Raw genomic sequence first — 6,103 nt, forward strand, 5'->3', positions numbered from 1 at the left:
TTGTTTTCTTATTGTTGACTTGTAATTGCTTTTGTTATATTCTGGAAAAAAAACCTGTCAGCTATATGAATTTAATGTTGCTGTCATTGATGGTGTCATTGAGCAATTTAAAATTTTCATGGAGTCCAATTCATTAATTTTTTTCACTTATGGTTTCTATTTTTCTGTCTTATTTAAGATATTTTTGCATATCTCAAGTTTGCTAATACTTCCTTCTAGAATTTTTATGCCATTAGCCTTTACATTTAGACCTCTAATTTACTTTCAATTATTGTGAAGTAAGGCTTGGGGCTCATTGTTTCTCATGTGGTCTTTCAGTTGTTCCAGCACCATTTGTTAAAAAGATTGTCCTTACCTCAATGACTTAATCACCCTGGAAACTTTATGTCACATGCATGTGTGGATTGTTTCTGATCCTCTGTTCTTCTACTGATCTAAACGTTTATCATATGTCAATATCTCCCCATCCCTGAATACATTACTTCCTGAGATTTGATTTGTCTAATAATATAACCACTCAGGCTTCCATATGACTAGTATTAGCATGGTATGCTTTTTTCCGATCCTTCCATTTTAATTTAGATGTGTCCTTATACTTAAAGTGAGTTTTAATTTTTAAATTAAATTGATTGGGGTGACATTGGCTAATAAGATTATATAGATTTCAAGTGTACAATTTTATGATAGATCGTCTGAATATTGCATTAAAACAGACATCCTATAGTGGCATGTTGTGATCATCCCATGGAGATAGAATGGAGTCCCCCTATTCCCACACAAAAAAATTGGTTGAACATTGAGACTGATAATATCACTCATGCACCAAGAAAGTAATGAAGAGATTGATTACTTATGTAATGAGGCTTTCTGGGGAGAGCATTGCGGGGTCCCTGGCTTAGGAGACCCAGGAGGGCTTTTATTGTGATTAGGATTTGGGTTTGGGTGAGGGTTCCTGTGCCTGGTTAAGATGTGATTGCTTGGTTTGCATCTCCTGCAGGTGCCAAGGGAGGGAGCTCAAGGGCTTTCTTGCCAGCTGTCCTAAAGAGGCTCTCTTGAACACCCTAGAACCTGTGTGGTGAAGACTGGGTATAAATTCTGTCTGTATCTGAGGCTCCCAGGGGTTCTATACTCTGGTGCTACACAGACTTAGCCTTCAGCACTTGTCTGGAGCCCTGTCTTCCTCCCATGTTCTGTCCTAGGCAAGTCAGTGCTGGCGTCCTGTCTCTTCTTGAAGGCACTTGTCTTTCCTTAGATTTCAGACTGGATGGTGGCCTAACAACTTTCTGATGGGCTTAAGAATTTGTGTATTATCCAGATTTTTCACTTTTATCTCCCCGCCCCCCACTCCGGTCATGGTGGAGCAGCACTCTTTCCAGCTTTTTCCACCACAGCAGAAACTGGAAGACTGTGATTATGGGTGATTCATGTCCTCTGGGCTTCTGAGTCAGGTCAGGCCCAGGAAGCTTCCTGCTGCTAATCCAGAGTGCCCGGCCCCATGCCAATTATTTCCAGATAAATCGTGCTATTTTCTGTATTGAGAGGGAGGCTCTTTCCTGTGAGAAATGTATTTTCGCTGAGACTCTCTGAAATCTGCTGCTACTGAGCCCTCTTACCAATGTCTTTGCTTTTCTCTTTACTTCCTCCAGGGCCTCCTGCTCAACCTCAGCTGTTTCCACCTTTGGCAGTTGTCAGGGAGGAACAAATGTTCCTCTACCCTCAAGATTCTTATAGCTGGTCTAATAATCAAATAGACATGAGGCAGATTAGCAAACAACCAAATTTGATACATACATATCTATAGGATCCCTTTATATGCCAGTCAGAGACCCCGCATACAGGAGAGGTTCAGCGACAGAAAGGGAACATGAGTGTTTAAGACATCCTGAGCAAGGGTTGAGGTGGAGTAACTTCGTTTTTTTTTAATATATATTTTATTGATTTTTTACAGAGTGGAAGAGAGAGGGATAGAGAGTTAGAAACATCGATGAGAGAGAAACATCCATCAGCTGCCTCCTGCACACCCCCTACTGGGGATGTGCGCACAACCAAGGAACATGCCCTTGACTGGAATCGAACCTGGGACCCTTGAGTCAGCAGGCCGACGCTCTATCCACTGAGCCAAACCGGTCTCGGCAGACTTGGGGGTTTTAAAGAGTCATTGCAGAATAAGAACAGATGCTTAGTAAGTAAAAAATTGTCCTGTTCTACAGACAGGTCAAAGATGCTAACTCTGATAATCTCCCATTATGGGCAAGGCTCCTAATCCAAATTCTTCCAGGTAGTCAAGGGAGGGCAGAAGTTTCTCCTAAGCCTGCAGTTAATGTTGCCCTTAGCTCATAACAATCCACATATCACAGAAGAACATTTTGGAGTGACTATCTCTGAACCCCACACAGCCTTTATATGAATTATGAGACCAAGAATTATACCTACCTCCTAACTTAACTGAGAAAGAAATTTACAGAGACCTTCTTCTTTTCCTCCTCCTCCTCCTCCTCCTTCTTCTTCTCCTCCCTTTTCTCCTTCTTCTTCTCCTTCTCCTTCTCCTCCTCCTTCTCCTCTCCTCCTCCTCCTTCTTCTTCTCCTCCCTTTTCTCCTTCTCCTTCTCCTTCTTCTCCTCCTTCTCCTCTCCTCCTCCTCCTTCTCCTCCTCATCTTCCTCCTCCTCTTCCTCTTTCTCCTCTCCTCCCCCGCCTCCTCTTCCTTCTCCATTTCATCTTCTTGCTTATAGAGGAGGTAAAGAGGAAAGACACTGATATACAGAGCCATTCTCATGCTGGAAATCTCATTTTAATTTTTTCTTTTCCTTCATTGAACAAGCAGGTTTTTCATGTACAACTTGATTTGTGAACTTAAGCAACAGGAAGGAGTTCCCAGGTATTAGTAGACATAATTTATGGTATGATTCCTTTTATGAATCAATACATTGAAATCCTGAATTTGAAATATGTAAATTAGACACTTCTGGGTTTGTGACATTTTCTGCCCCTCCCAAGCTATCCCACCAAATGCAATCTTCCCAGAGTGAGATTTGTTCACACTTTTAACTATTGTATCTATGTTTTCTATCTCTCCATTCACTGCAGTCATCTTTGGACACTCAGCATCTAGATCAATGTCTGAAAATGCAAGTGTTCAAAAATCTGACTAGTTTAATGTTCCTGCACATTATAGGCAATGTTCTATCCACCAACTTATTGGAGGAGCAAGGAGTCAGCATCTAAACAACAAGTTATCAATGAAGAATATGAAAGTGGAAATATTTAATGCCCACATATCTGTTAGGCATGAACTTCAGTGTAGTCAGTACTGGGCTTGTTGATGGCAGTCAAGGGTGAGTGTGTCTGGGAATGGATACCCCCCAGGCCTGTGCTGTCAGTGCTCTGGGAGGATAACAGATGAGTGTCTGAGTGGTAATGTGATATGTAACATTAAGTTTATCAACCCATGCTGGGAAGGAAGCAAAGTGAAGAGTGACAGGTCTGGCCCTAACCAGTTTGGCTCAGTGGATAGAGCACTGGCCCTTGGACTGAAGGGTCCTGGGTTAGATTCCGTTCAAGGGCACATACCTCGGTTGTGGGCTCGATCCCCAGTGGGGGCATGCAGGAAGCAGCTGTAACAGGATTCTCTCTCATCATTGATGTTTCTATCTCTCTCTCCCTTCCTCTCTGTAGAATCACTTTTTAAAAAGAGTGACAAGTTTGGAGTCAGGAAGCTGGAGTATCTACCCTAGCTCTGCCCTGACCTAACTGTGATCTCAAGGATGGCAATTCATTTTGTTGCAATTATTTTTATTTTATTGCTTAATTATAGAGAATTGTAAAAAGGATCTCTACTAATACTTCTAACATTACATTGGTGACTACTCCTTATGAAATAGTCCACTATATCTAATTTTAATGGAAAATAATCCAGACATACAGAGGGAATTAAGGCCAACCACTTTAGCAACAAAAGCAAATTTTGTTCATGTTCATTTCTAAATCCTCTTCCTATGTGCCAGCTTCAGGGTCAGACAAACAGAATGTAAATCTGGGCTTTGGAAATAGTTTTATGGGATACGGTAGTTAAGTTCACCTTTCTGAGCTTCCATTTCTTCATTTTAAAAATTGGTTTTATAAGAGTTTCTACTTTATTGAGCTGTTGTGAGGATAAATAGACTATGTGCTTATTAAAGAAACTGTAACAGGGTATGCACCCAGTTGATGTTGCCTGCCATTTTCCTTGTCATTACTATCACATCACCACTATCACTACCCTCATCATTATCATTATCAACATCACCAGCAGCAATAATAGCATCCTTTTACTTCGCTTGGAAACCAAATCAGGGCAATCCTGTCCTTAGCCACCATATTAAAATCTGAGGTCTTATTTCATCAGTCCTAAAATATTAGTGGATTCCAGGTTAGAGAGGCATTGTTCTCAATGTTTGATTTGTACTTCGATGTCAGTATTTGGAAGCCAGTGTTCCAGGAAGCTGTATACCAATGTGTCTATTAAGCCCATCAAACATGCTCAAAAGTTCTGACTCACTAAGCTTACTCCAGCTAATCCCTGGGATTTGACAATATTTAGGTCTGATCCTATAGTTGTTATGCATTCTGCATTTCCAAGCAAATTTTCTCTCATTGCCACACCCCAAACTTTTCACTATAAGAGGTGTGGGCAGAATAACTGGTTCTAAAATTAACATCATTTCCATGCCTTTCTCTGGGGGTCAGCATAAAGTCCCAGTGCCTCTGAGCATTGGTCTAACTGCGAATTTATGCAGATGTGTATTGAGATAGAAAGGGTGACCTTCCATTTGTGCAATCCAGGACATGCTTTCTTAGTCTCCATTGAACAAGAGTTCAATGCTGTGATGGGCTTCACCAGCCCTGGGATGCAGAGCTCCAGGTTCCTCTGCAGTAGCTGCCTTGGTATTGCTTTCAAGGTCATTGATGTGCAATCCCTGGAATAAACACGACTTCAGGGAGTTGAAATGCAGACATCTCTCTATTTGTCATGTGTAATTTATCTTGAATGAACTTCACTTGAGTCTGATCACTAACTTAGAGTATATTAAAAAAACACAAGCTTTTAAAAAATTATTGTTAGACATAAAATATACGTTAAAACATCCTTGTTAGAAAGGAAACAAATGCATTCTTAGTCTCCAATGAAGCATGAATCTTCTTAGGCAATATTTTGAGTGTTTTTGGTTTCCAAACATTAGGGTACATAATTATCAGGAACAGAGATTATACAGTCTTAGATTCTAATATTCTAAAAGGCTAGGGCCTGGCCCTGGGTTTCTATGCTCTGGGATGGCCCTACCCTCTGGGGAATGACACACACAGCCACTAAGGAGGGCAGAACCTTTAGTGAGTTCTGGTTTCTGGGTCTACTACAAAATGTCTTCCTGAATTTCTGAGTTTGCCTCATTTATGAGATCCTTAGGTTTTGTGGATTTCTAGTTTTCTGACTGCCCACTAGCTATTTTCTGACTGATTTTACGTGCTTACATGTGTATATTACAGTCAGACTGTTACTGTATTTCCAGACCTTGAATAAACCCTTGACCATCAACATTAGGGCACTTTGTTCCAAATGTTGGCATGCTTGTGTGCTGAATTTGGTTCCTCTATTCTGGCCATCAGGATGCTAGATTTGTTTATTTATTTTTGTCATCTTATATCTGAGAACCTGCTGCCTTAGTCAGCATGAAACATAGCAGGTGCAGAATAATTGTTAAATGACTTTATCCTACACTACTCACAGTGAGGCAATCTTGGATTTTTATAATGTCTTTTATAATATAAATACAAATGAGTTCTTATTGAAGAACTATTAGGCTCCTGAGTGACGTAAAGGGATTGAGTCAATCATTCATTCATTTGTCACATAGTTGCTGACCCCTGTGTGTGCTCCAGGTGTACAACATAGGTAATTCTGACAGAGCCCCGTTCTGATGGAGCCGACAAGATTAAACATTGAGGGTTTTCCCCAAAAGAGGATAATCTCGTTTCATAAGGGAAGAAGGTATGTATCCTTTCATTTCAACATCGGCAGTTTGTGAGACTTGGCTTTCATCTTTGACTAAGGAAAAGTAACAAGTAATA

Source organism: Eptesicus fuscus, chromosome 12 (genome assembly GCF_027574615.1).
Source record: "Eptesicus fuscus isolate TK198812 chromosome 12, DD_ASM_mEF_20220401, whole genome shotgun sequence".
Classification (NCBI taxonomy): Eukaryota; Metazoa; Chordata; class Mammalia; order Chiroptera; family Vespertilionidae; genus Eptesicus; species Eptesicus fuscus.